Source organism: Mus musculus, chromosome 12 (assembly GCF_000001635.26).
Source record: "Mus musculus strain C57BL/6J chromosome 12, GRCm38.p6 C57BL/6J".
Taxonomy (NCBI): Eukaryota; Metazoa; Chordata; class Mammalia; order Rodentia; family Muridae; genus Mus; species Mus musculus.
The window spans coordinates 112,410,431-112,423,745 of NC_000078.6; the positions used below are offsets into that span (position 1 = coordinate 112,410,431).

The 13,315-nt window shown below is 48.0% G+C and overlaps 1 long non-coding RNA gene across 1 annotated transcript; it reads right to left on the reverse strand.

Annotated features, from left to right (window-relative positions):
• Window positions 1–592: 592 nt before the first annotated feature.
• A730018C14Rik (RIKEN cDNA A730018C14 gene) lies at window positions 593–12,768 on the reverse strand. Its single transcript, NR_036459.1, has 4 exons — window positions 12,608–12,768; window positions 9,516–9,644; window positions 3,532–3,647; window positions 593–1,938 (listed from the first exon to the last, which is right to left on the reverse strand). It is a non-coding gene; the product is annotated as an RIKEN cDNA A730018C14 gene (long non-coding RNA).
• Window positions 12,769–13,315: the final 547 nt, after the last annotated feature.

The window sequence follows — 13,315 nt, forward strand, 5'->3', positions numbered from 1 at the left end:
GCTTCCCTAAACCTTGGTGTCTCCCTGGGCTCCACCATAAATCCAGGGCTGGCCCTTAGTCTCCACTCCAAGATAGACAGACGTGGTCTGTCCTATCTCTAATGGGACTTTATGAACCATGTCCTACCTGGAGGGGTTCAGGAGCCTCCTCCCTCACCTGGGCTCTCCTTCCTCTCTCCATGTCCCACCCCCATGCACACTGTCTTGAGTTCAGGGCTTCCTGATCTAGCACGGAGCTTCCTCCAGCTCTTGAATACAGCTCTGCTGCCCCTGCTGCCTGGCCAGGCGCTCTCATCCTCGGCCCACAGTCACCTCTTCCTGATGATGCCCCATGCTTCTTGCTGACAGTCTGTCCCCCTCCCTAATCACACTCAGCTCCGGAAAGGAAGGGACCTCTTAAGTCCCCAGGGCTGGACTCTCAGCAGGTGTTCAATTATTATTTGTTGAATGAATGAACGTCCTTGATGTTGTGTTCCCAGTGTCCTTTGCTTCCGTTCATTCCTGAAATGGCTTATTTTTCTCTTCCCAGCTCTGCAGGCTCATTTCTCATCCATTCTGCTATCTGAACATCTTTTGTTTTCTTATATTTCTTCTGTGTATTTTTCTTTATTTCAGAATCTATGTCCTTTGTCCCGGCATTTCATTATGGGACAGCGCAAACATTTGGAACCCTTTGTATAGGATCACGTGTAATTTACCCCAGACTTAAGGCATGCTAGCATGTCACCCGATAATTGTTTTAAGGAGTGAGACATTAGAAATAAAATGAGCCGTGTTTCTCTCTCTCTCTCTCTCTCTCTCCCACATTCTCTTCTGAGACCTCTGCTGTGATGTGCCACGTGGCTGTAGCAAAGACTAGCACAGATGACATCACTCTGTGCATATATATATATATATATATATATGTTGTTGTTGTTGTTTCATAGTCAGCATTACATTTTATGTGATCTGAGTGTGCAGGGCCAGGTGCTGGCACCTTTGCCACCATCATTTGCTCGAGTGAGATATGCCATGGCCAACTGCTCATTCCACGCAGGGCTGAGAGGCAGCTTCGGACGACACCTTTGTGCCTGACGGTCTCCGTGGTCCCATGCTCCTCTGGGCACATTCCTGGATGTCACTTTGTAGAATGTCTGGAAGGGAGAGGGGCAAGCCCAGCTCCAGCTTTGTTAGGAAACACCACATTGCTTTTTCTCAAGGTTGGAAAGCAAACATTCCTTGCAATGTGGCCGGGAACTAACCTACCCATTATCAGCAAGGTCTCCCTGAGCCTGACAATTGTAAAAGTTGTATTAACTGCACTTCTCTGGTTGGTAGAGAGAGGGCGCTCTTCCCGTTACCTGGCCATTGGGTTTCATCATCTATCAACCGCAGGATCCTATCATGTGTCTACTTTTCCATTGTTCTGTTATTTGTGTTATCTGCTTGTGTGTGCTCTCTATGTGCTCCATCTACTGCGTGGCTGGTGGTTTAAATTTTAACTGTCTGTTGCCTTGAGTGAGGAGAGTATTAGCTATAACACAGTAGTCACCTTTATCAAACTGGTTGTATCTTGCTGTTCTGTATCTTGACATAATTCCCATTTCGCCAGAGTGCCATCTAAATGCTTTGCGTCTCAAAGGTGGAACTTTGACCCATCTGGACGTACTTCTCTGACGGTTCCAATAACGGTGTGAATCATTTTACCATGCGGCCGGAGCAGAGAGCAGCTATTTCACAGAATCCTGCCTGTGGGGAGGAGCCCCTTGCACACTGAGCTCTCAGCATGCAGCTGAGCCTCTGCAACGTGCTGTCAGCCTTTGATCTCCTGGGTCTCCTCAGGGAGGCCTGGCCAGGGGGTGGAGCACAGCCCTCTCTCTCAGCTTCTCTCCAAGCTTTTCTTGGTCCCTTGAGAGTCCAGGTAAAGTCACCAGCCTCCTGAGAAGGTTCCACGGGAAACTGCTAGGATTTAAAGTGACATTATTATATTTAAATTATGTATCAGTGTACTCATAAAATTGGACTTTACTATCCATGGTGTAACTGTCCAGCTGGTGAGACCTCCTCAACAGGCTGACAGAAAAGTTTACTTCCTCATTGAGATGTCCCACCCTTCTGTGCTCTTTGCTCCTAAATACCCAGAGGTTTCTTCCTAGAGGGAAGTCTTTGTCTTTTATGTTCCCTAATTAGTGTTGACTGGAGAATATTAATGTGATGGTTAACACCTCCCTAAACCAAAACCTAGCCATTCCAATTGTAAAGTTTCTTAGGATTGTTTTACACGAAAATCGCCCAACCCCCAAATAACAAACTGCACCTCTTCTTTTCTGATCTTTTCTCCTCTCTCCTTGTCTGGTGACCTTGACTGGACACTCAGACTGTAGTGAGAACTGGCCACTAGAGCTGTCAACTCTGCCTGCGATGGTCTTGCACCTCAGCCCGGGGCTGGATACAAGTGCTACACTGTCCTGTGCCAGGCCGAGCAGCTCTGTGTCTGAGTAGAGAAGGATGTTCCTCTCAGCATCTGGGCTGCAGCAGGAGGCCAATTCCACCTGCAGCCTCCTGAGCAGCCCTTGGTTTTTGCCTGGGATCCGTTGATGGATTTACAGTGAGAGCATGGTCCTCGCCCCACCTCAGGTCTAGACCTTCCTAGAAGACTGATTCTAGAACATTTCCCACACCTCGCTCGAAATGACCAGCCAGGCTGACTGGGTTCCTCTGTCTGCTGCCTGCTGGTTTTGGATGTGATCTACACACAGTTTAGTGGACAAACTGACTTGGGTAAGAATAGAGCCACCACCAGGTATGCATTGCAAGAGACGCTCTCACACCAGAAATTTCCATCAAAAATAGCCACCAGGGTCAGCAAGATGGCTCAGGCAGTGTGGGTTCTTGCTTCCAAGTCTGACAGTTTGCATTTGATCCCCAGCACCCATGTGGCAGAAGAAAAGAAGTGATTCCTGCAAATTATCTTCTGACTTCCATGTACTGGCCGGTTTTGTGTGTCAGCTTGACACAGGCTGGAGTTATCACAGAGAAAGGAGCCTCCCTTGAGGAAATGCCTCCATGAGATCCAGCTGTAAGGCATTTTCTCAATTAGTGATCAAGGGTGGGAGGGCCCCTTGTGGGTGGTGCCATCCCTGGGTTGGTAGTCTTGGGTTCTATAAGAGAGCAAGCTGAGCAAGCCAGGGAAAGCAAGCCAGTAAGGAACACCCCTCCATGGCCCCTGCATCAGCTCCCGCCTCCAAGTTCCTACCCTGTGTGAATTCCTGTCCTGACTTCCTTTGGTGATGAACAGCAATGTGGAAGTGTAAGCTGAATAAACTCTTTCCTCCCCAACTTACTTCTTGGTCATGATGTTTTGTGCAGGAATAGAAACCCTGACTAAGACACTCCATATACACATCATGGTACACACACACACACACACACACAAACACTTACAAACATACATGTACACACACACACACAGCTACAAGCATACAGAATGAATGAATGGATAAATAAATAAATGTGACTTTTAAAAGTTTAAAAATGACAACCACCATTTACCCAGGAATCAGGGAACTGACTCAGGACAACGTTTGATGCTTGTGCCTGCTGGGCTCAGAGTTAAATGGGAACATGGCTGAAGGAGGCCCTGCTGCATGGGCAGGTTGAAGGGCCAGCTGGAAGAGAAGAAAGGTTCACGGAGTTAGGCTCAAGGCTACACACAGTGTTATGACAGTTGCTCTTCTCTGGGCATCTCTGGCTTCTCCTTGACACCAGGAGTCAGTGATGAGGTGGGGAGCACTGAATGAGTCCCCAGTCTCTCTCTCAGCTGTTTGGAGGCCTTGGTGGTTCCTGACAGTTTCCTGCTATAAGAGAGAAAGTTGTTGGTTTCTGTCACCTTGAAAAGGATTTGTGGCTTGTGGAACAGAACTGGCTAGCGTGTGAAGCAAGTAAGACACATCTGCTTCCAGAGAATGTGAGAGACTGATAGCATGGGCCTTCACATGCACGAGCCTTCTGGCCTCCTGTGTGACATGCACGTGCCTTCTGGCCTCCTGTGTGACATGCACGTGCCTTCTGGCCTCCTGTGTGACATGCACGCGCCTTCTGGCCTCCTGTGTGACATGCACGTGCCTTCTGGCCTCCTGTGTGACATGCACGTGCCTTCTGGCCTCCTGTGTGACATGCACGCGCCTTCCGGCCTCCTGTGTGACATGCACGTGCCTTCCGGCCTCCTGTGTGACATGCACGTGCCTTCTGGCCTCCTGTGTGACATGCACGTGCCTTCTGGCCTCCTGTGTGACATGCACGTGCCTTCTGGCCTCCTGTGTGACATGCACGTGCCTTCTGGCCTCCTGTGTGACATGCACGTGCCTTCTGGCCTCCTGTGTGACATGTACGTGCCTGTATGGAGTATGGCCATGGGAGGTCTGCTGTGGCCTCAGGTCACTCACTCTTTTGCTTGCTTCATGATGGCCAAGTCCTTCCTGCCTGGATCTTGGGGCAACAGTAAAAAAGCTAGACAATACAGCAACCTAGGGAACCCAAGACTGTACCATGCCTGCTCTGTACCAGTCATGGTTGAGAAGGGCTAGCTACCACCTGGCCTTTGCCACCTACACAGCAGCTGTTGGCAGTCGGTGTGATAAACAATTCTGGATCACAGTCACCCAAGGAAAGACAGTGGCATGGACCAGGGGCGAAATGAAAAGAAAACAGTAACAACCAGAGGTGCTCGGAGCTTGTGGAGGACCCAGAGGAGAAGCTGGACCAAAGGGGTGACTGCGATAAGTATCTGAGGAGAGTCACATGTGTTTCAGACTTCGTTCCTGAAGATAGAAAGAATAGGAGCAGAAGATGATGCTCAAGTTGGTGGACTGGGCTGCAGAAATACAAACCAAGAGAAGCATAGGGAGATGGAAACCATAGGAGACAGGTGAGGAGCCTGGAAAATAAGCCCAGGTTCTCAAAGACAAGAAAGTAGGGGATTGTGGGAGAGCCACTAATGAGCCGTGGCTCGGAGAGGGAAAGACAGAGGTAAGTGCCCCCTCCCACCTCGCGGCAACACCACCTGTCCAAGGGCATTCCTATTACCGAATGAAACCAGCTTGTCGGATTTCTGTCTGCAGTGAATGAGTCTCCTCTCCCACTTGCCTTCTGCTGCCTTTGGAAGGAGTGTCTGATGACCAGGGAGAGCACCGTGCTTACACAAGTCACTTGAACTTCTGCACGGGACACTTGTCCTTCCTCTGCAAGGGACACTTGTTCTTCCTCTGCAAATGTGTGTATTTCAGTCATCTGTACCCACACGACTCACAGACACTTCCTTTCAGGGACTGCATTAGATCCGTGGGCCAGCTTGCTGCTGTTGTCTTACTAGTCCAGCTTGCTACTGGGGGCACTTTTGGTGGCCAGCAAATCCCACCCTTAGCACCTAGCACACAGGAGCTGAGATGGCAGGAGCTGAGAGAGAGAGAGAAAGAGAGAGAGAGGAAGGGGGCACTTGAATAAACAATGACCGAAAACACCTCAACTTGAATGGAAAGCATAAGCCCGCTGTCCAAGGGGCTCCGAATCCAGGCAGAATAGAGAGAAACGCGGCCAGACACACTGTGCGCTAAACACCAAAGACAGAGCCCAACAGGAAAATCTGAACACACCGAGAGAAAAGCAATTCAGAAACAAAGGGGACCCAATAAGGCTACCAAGGAGCCTCGTAAGAAGCGATGGAAGCCAGATGGCCACAGGATGACATGCTCAAAGTGTTAAAAGAAAAATCTGTCAGCTAAAAAATCTTACATGCAGCTTATCATTAAATTGAAGGTGAGACAAAGCCGACCTGTTGCCAGCTGGCGAAGCAGCCTTCCCAGAGGCACCTCGGGGAGTGCTTCAGAGTGCAAGGACACAGCAGCTAGTGCACGGGACGCGAACGAAGAAACGGAATTATGCAGATGACTGTGAAATTTCAGAAGATTTTAGATTTTTGGATTAAAGATGCTTAACTAATAAAGTCTGTGTGGACATTCCAAAGTCTGAAAGACCTCGGGCTGATACTGCTGCTCTCACGCATTTTAAGTAAGGGGCGACACCTGTACCATGACATCTAGAGGATTTTGATAAAATACCATCCCCAGCAGCAGTGGACTGTGCATCCTCTCACCCCAGAAAACGCCTAAGACTCTTCAGGCAGGATAGACTGTGTGCTGGATAAGAAAACAGAGCTCAACACATTTGAGAAGCTTGACGTGATTTCAAGTGTTGTCTCTTTCCATTCCACAACGGAAATTCAGTTAGAACTCAACGCTAAAAGGAAATACGTAAGACTCACAAATTCTAGGAAATAAACAAAACGTTCCTAAACACCAGGACACCAAAGAGGAAATCTCACCAAAAGTTCGAGAGTTCCTTCACAAGAATGAAAATGGGAAGCCCAGCCCCCAGGAGCTGGCGCGAGAACGCTCAGAAGCGTGTAGATCGCTAACAGTAACCTGCTCTTCCACCTTGAAACACTGGAAAAAGAGGAGCAAAGCAGGCGCAACGCAAACAGAAGGAAGGCAGCAGTAAAAAACGGGAGAGGAGCCACCAAGAGAACGAACACGGGAAAACCAACACCGAAAGTGTCGTCCCTGTGAACACAAGCCGGGTTCTTTGAAAAGATGAACAAAAGTAATAAATCTTGAGCTGTGCAGACCAAGGAAAAGAGAGAGGCTCGAACCTCTGGATCTATGCTATTGGCCTTGAAAGGAATATTGTGAATAGTTACGTACCAATGGCACAGAGAACTTGAGGAGGTGGGCACACTCACCGGAAGAGAAAACTAACCAGACCTGGTTCAAAAAGACCTAGGAAAATCTTGTCAGACTTATAGCAGGAGCTCGAGTTAGAGGTTTAAAACAACAGCAAACCATAGCCAGGCTTGGTGGCGCACATCTTTAATCCAGCGCTTGGGAGGCAGACAAGTGGCTCACTATTGGACGGCACTCTACTCTGTCAACATAGTGAGTTGCAAGCAAGGCAGGGTTACATACAGAGCCCCATCTCAAAACAAACAACAACAAAAATGCCTATTTTCTAGGAAGAGCATCCAGATCCTGGACTCACTGGGGAAGGGGTGTAACAGGTGTTCAAGAGGGTCTTTCCTACCATCATCTAAGCACTGAGAGACGGGGGGGGGGGGGGGGGAGACACGTTCTCACTCGCTGGATGGAGCTAGAACTAGCCCTGTAAGGGAAACCTGACCAAGAGGTCACAAGGAAGAAAACAAACGGGCCAGAATCACTAGAGAATGCCCTTATAAATATAAACAAAAAAAATTAAAAACTTAAAAAAACCAAAATCACCGGCAAGCCAATTCTAGCAACATATAAAAAGGGTCCTGTAGCAGGACCAAAGTGGGTTCGCCCTAGAAAGGTGTGTGGTTGTTTATTCAGTTCTAGGAATAAAAGGAAACTCAACATTAGTAAAGGTATCTAAGAAAGGTGATCGCTAACTTCTTGCCTCCCTCCCTGAGATGGGGAACGAGAGGACTCAGTCCCTCCACCTCTGTTTAGCTCGGTGCTGGCAGGTTTAGCCAGGAATCCGTGGGCAAAAGGATGGCAGGCACCGAGGCTGGGATATAACAAGGCAGACGTCTCTATTTCCTCATGATGCTATTCTATACACAGGAAGTCCCAGGGAACCCGCACTCAGGGAAGCCAATCAGAACTGCGTGTGAGCTGCACAAAGATGCAGGGTGTGAGCTTAATACACAAAAGGCGATAGGCAATGCGAAATTAAATTAAGGGAATTTTCATTTTCAACAGCATCAGAAAAATAAAACACTTAGATAAAAACGTAGAAAGGAGGGTACGAGCTGCACGCTGGGAATTATAAACAGGGTTGAAAGAAACTGAAGAGAATCGGAGCTGATGGAAACACAAGCTCCTGGCCCAGATGCTAAATGTCGTCAGGACCTTCTGCTCCTCAGACTGTTCTACCAATCCAACAGGATCCGGTAGCTTCCGGTAGCTTCCGGTAGGATCCCCAGCTGGCTTCACTGCCTAGCTGATTCCAATGTGCCTATGAGAACTTAGGGGATCTGAATAACGGGGACGGGTGCACCTAAAAAGATGATGAGTAAAATGGGAAGACTTGAATTTCTGGTTCCAGATCATATGTAAAAATACAACAGTTGGTGCACAGTCCGCGGCCAGTTCCACTGGATGTAACCGAGGAGCCCAAACTTAAGCTCTCCAGCCATAGTCAGTTGGATTCCGGGAGGGTCCCAGCACAGTGAGGCAGAGGCGGGGGTGCTGGCATGGGGAGTCAAGATAGCTGTGTCCACACGAGAGAATGAGCAAGGGACGTTCACTCTCCCTGAGCTCCAGAGCCAAATGCAGGCGAGAGACCTGAAGGCAGGAGATAAAGCTGTAAAGGACGGCATAAATCATCCTGACCTTGGGGTTAGACAGTCGCTTCTTAGATATGGCACCAAGGGCTCGAGCCACAAAGAGGTGGATAAACTACGTCAGGATTTAAAGTTATATGCTGGGGGGCTGGTGAGACGGCTCAGCGGGTAAGAGCACTGACTGCTCTTCCAAAGGTCCTGAGTTCAAATCCAGCAACCACATGGTGACTCACAACCACCCGTAATGAGATCTGACACCCTCTTCTGGTGCATCTGAAGACCGCTACAGTGTATGTATGTATAATAATAAATAAATCTTTGGGCTGGAGCAAGCAGGGACTGAGCAAGCAGAGTTGACCGGGAGCAAGCAGAGGTCCTAAAATTCAATTCCCAACAACCACATGAAGGCTCACAACCATCTGTACAGCTACAGTGTACTCATATACATAAAATAAATAAATAAATCTTAAAAAATAAAGTTATGTGCTATCAACAACGTCCTAGAAAGAGGCAGAGGGAAAGGGAGAGGGAGAGGGAGAGGGAGAGGGAGAGGGAGAGGGAGAGGGAGAGGGAGAGGGAGAGGGAGAGGGAGAGGGAGAGGGAGAGGGAGAGGGAGAGGGAGAGGGAGAGGGAGAGGGAGAGGGAGAGGGAGAGGGAGAGGGAGAGGGAGAGGGAGAGGGAGAGGGAGAGGGAGAGGCACAGCCCCACAGACCAGGAGAAAATACCTACCAATCAGCTGTGTGGCAAAGCACTTGTATTACACACTTGTGAAACACACACATTCCTTATCCACTGGCAAGACAAATCACACAATTTAAAGGTAGTCAAGGGGCTTGAGTAGACATTTCTTCAAAGAAAATATACAAACAGCATGCATATGAAGAGCTGCTCTGTGCCGTTACTCACTAGGGAACCACAAATCAGACTCACAATGAGGCTCCGTGCCACACTACCAGCACGGCTGGACTCAGCCAGCCTGGGAAAAGCAGGTCCAGCAGAGGAGCACAGAGGCCGAACCCCCAAGGCATGGCGGGGACACTGCAGAACCCCAAAGTCACTGAGGAAGACAGCCTGCTGGTTTTTAAACCCCAGACACAGATCTGCCATATGACCTGATAATCCCACTCAAGAGAAACCAAACGCCCACCACCTCACTGACCTGTATAGTCATTGCTGCTCCTTCCTTAAGAAGGTTTACATGGAAACAGCCAAATTTTCCATCCATTGATTCCTGCCCCCCAGGGGTGGGGGTAGAAGATATTACATCTATGCAATGGAGACTGCATGGCTGTAAGAGAGAAAGTGTTTACCCGTGCTGCACTTGAGTGTGAGACCCATTCCTGTGCTAAGAGAGGGGAGGCAGAGGAAAAGGAGGTTTTTCCTCCTTTATAGAGCTCGGTGGGGAGGAACCGGAGTGAGCGCAATAGATGGGTTTCCTTTGGGAGTGACCTAAGTGTTCATAAATTAGGTTATACATGAAACTCAAGAAGAATGAAGACTGAAGTGTGGACACTATGCCCCTCCTTAGAATTGGGAACAAAACACCCATGGAAGGAGTTACAGAGACAAAGTTTGGAGCTGAGATGAAAGGATGGACCATGTAGAGACTGCCATATCCAGGGAACCACCCCATAATCAGCATCCAAACGCTGACACCATTGCATACACTAGCAAGATTTTATTGAAAGGACCCAGATGTAGCTGTCTCTTGTGAGACTATGCCGGGGCCTAGCAAACACAGAAGTGGATGCTCACAGTCAGCTAATGGATGGATCACAGGGCTCCCAATGGAGGAGCTAGAGAAAGTACCCAAGGAGCTAAAGGGATCTGCAACCCTATAGGTGGAACAACATTATGAACTAACCAGTACCCCTGAGCTCTTGACTCTAGCTGCATATGTATCAAAAGATGGCCTAGTCAGCCATCACTGGAAAGAGAGGCCCATTGGACACGCAAACTTTATATGCCCCAGTACAGGGGAACACCAGGGCCAAAAAGGGGGAGTGGGTGGGTAGGGGGGTGGGGGTGGGTGGGTATGGGGGACTTTTGGTATAGCATTGGAAATGTAAATGAGCTAAATACCTAATAAAAAATGGAAAAAAAGAGTTCAGAAAACAATAAAAGTTGTTTGCTGAAAATAAATAAATAAATAAATAAATAAATAAATAAATAAATAAATTAGGTTATGGTCTTGCCACACAATCTTGTGGAGACCACAAAGCACATCCGCTTATCTGCTTTAAGTGGGTAGAGCACATAGCACATACACCATATCTTAGTTACACTATTCTTTCAGTCAGTATGGCCAGACTAATGTACATTTGTAACTGTACTAACAATTCTAAAGTTATTTTGAAAATTCTAGAATGTGGGGAAGAACAAAAAATTCTAGGATAATTTGTGAGGCCAGGGAAATGTGTGTGTGTGTGTGTGTGTATGTGTGTGTATATATATATATATATATATATATATATATATATATATACACATACACACACACATATATATATACACACATATATACATATATATGTGTGTGAGTGTGTGTAGTTATATATAGTTATATATAATTAGAAGAGAACAGAAAAAGATAATTAGAAGTCAAATTGTTTATACAAAAAAGAAAGAAAGAAGAATTTTAGAAGAATCAAATAAAAACCATCAAATGGAGATTTAAGCACTAATGTCGGGTGGTCCTGTACCTGGAGGCGCAGCTTCTTCATCCCCTGTGTCTAACTGTGTTGGTTACTTTCCTCACTGCTCTGATGAAATACCCAAAAGAAGCAACTTAAGGGAGGAAGGATTTATTTTGGCTCACTGTTCCAGAGGGTCAAGGCCATGAGGGTGTGGCAGAGCTTGGAGATTAGAAACTTGGTGGCATGCAGGACCAGGCTATGACTCACAAGGCTTGGCCCCTACTAACTCACTCTCTGCAGCTAGGCCCCACCTCTTAAAGGATCCACAATCTCCCAACACAGTCCCCCAGCTACAGACCAAAGATCCAAATGCAGCAACCTGCGGAGAATATTGTGCATCCAAACCGTAGCTACCTAGTGGTCAAGCCATCCAAAGATGCAGAGAGGGCCTTTGACAAAGCTCCGCAGTCAGTTTCACAAAAGCAACTTGAACCAAACAGCACTAACATGGCTGCCAATTGAGGGCCTTTGGAGCCCAGGCTACAGGGCATCAGCAGAAGGCACTTCAGACTTGCACGTCTACCTCAAGTCCGCCTGTCTTGATGGCATCTTACCTGAGTCCTGCTTGTGGGCCTTTGCAGCGCTGGAAGATAGGCTGAAAGGGTCAAGGCAGGCCGGCCCTGGCTTCTCTTGGTTTCCTGTCACTATGGCCGAAGCTTCTATGTGAAGTTTATGTGTTGTTCCACCGCAGGGACTCCACAGTGGCAGCCACATGTGCTACCACAATGGCAACTATCTCCTGACCCTTCCACTCTGGTGTCATCCTGGGGGATCAGGGACTTAAAGCTGAAGCCATGCAGACCTTGGCTTGCTGCCTGTAGAAGGAAGGCGCTGACTGACCCCCTCGAGCACTGCCTCCTTCCACTGCTCTACAGAAGAGAGTCAGCCAACCCTCTAGCTGCCACCAGCTGCCTTTAGAGAATGCGTATTCACTGGGCAGAAACAAAACCCCACTCACAAAACACGGAGCTACGACAGTGCAAATCAGAATTAGTCAGGGACACTACGGACACGATTTAACATGGTGTTCAGGGTTCTGACAGGCACGAATAGACGAGAAAACAAAACATGAAATTTGGAAGCCAGGAAACTAGTAGGTCTTTCTTCTTTATTGTTTTGTACTGTTCGGAATCGTCAAACTCAGAGCCTGAGACGCTCCGGGCAAGCACATTGCTACTGAGCTGCACACGGACCTCAAAGGCTTGGTTTCTTACACATCCAGATATTGTATTTAAAATTAGAATTAACAAGAAAGCATGGTAGGCTGAGAGTGTGTCATATAATTATACAGAAATCAATATATCATCTGTTTCAAATAATAAAAATGGAAAATGAGGGAAAATGAGTATTGAGAAAATCATAAACTACTCAGGGATGATTGACAGGCATGGAACCCTGTGCCCGGCCCCTGTCTGTGCTTGGAAAAGTCTCCCTAGGGTCCCCACTGAGCTCTGCAGGTCCTCACACACCCCTCAGCCAATGGGAAGGAATCCAGGCAAGGCAGGGACTCCTCCTCCCTGTCCCTCCCCTGCGCCCCCAGACTTCCCAGTATTACCTCTGGCAGCAGTGAGGACCCTTGGTGGCTGCAGCTCTCACTCAAAGCCCTTTTCTCCTTGACCCCTGGCAGGCCTGAGGAGCTCTGTCCGTGGTTGTAACTCCTCTAGCCAAGCTTGGAGCAGAAGTCATCTCTTGCTCCGAGCCTCATCACCCAAGATGGCCCTCCCTTCTCCCAACCTATCACCAGCTCCTGCGTTGAATTCCCTCTGCTTGAGTCACCTGAGTGGCGGGTGGTTTCCAGGTAACAGCCCAGCTGACACAGTTACAATGAAGAAAATGACAAAATCTGATTGAAGAACTCTAGAAATACATGAGGTCTTCCTGGCTGGCACTTTTAAGAAAGAAAAAAAAAATTTTTTCCCAGCATCCCTGCATCATATCCCTACAGAATCCCAACAGAGCCCAGGGACAGTCCGTGTCTTGTTGACACGTATGAAGTCCACATAGAAGGAGGGCTCCTAAAGAACAAGTGGCCCAGGATGAGGAAGGAAAGCTGACAGAGCAGAGAGCAGCTTGCACCAGGTGTGGGATGGGCTGGAAGGCTGGAGATGAGTTTGGGATAGGCAGGAAGTTGATACTGGACCACAGGCTTTATTCCATTCATAAATAAGGTGACAATGGCTAGCTCCCTCCAAAAGAAGTAAAAGCAGGACCACTCATGTCTTTAAGATGAAGTTTAAGTGGACTTTAAGATTCACATAGAATA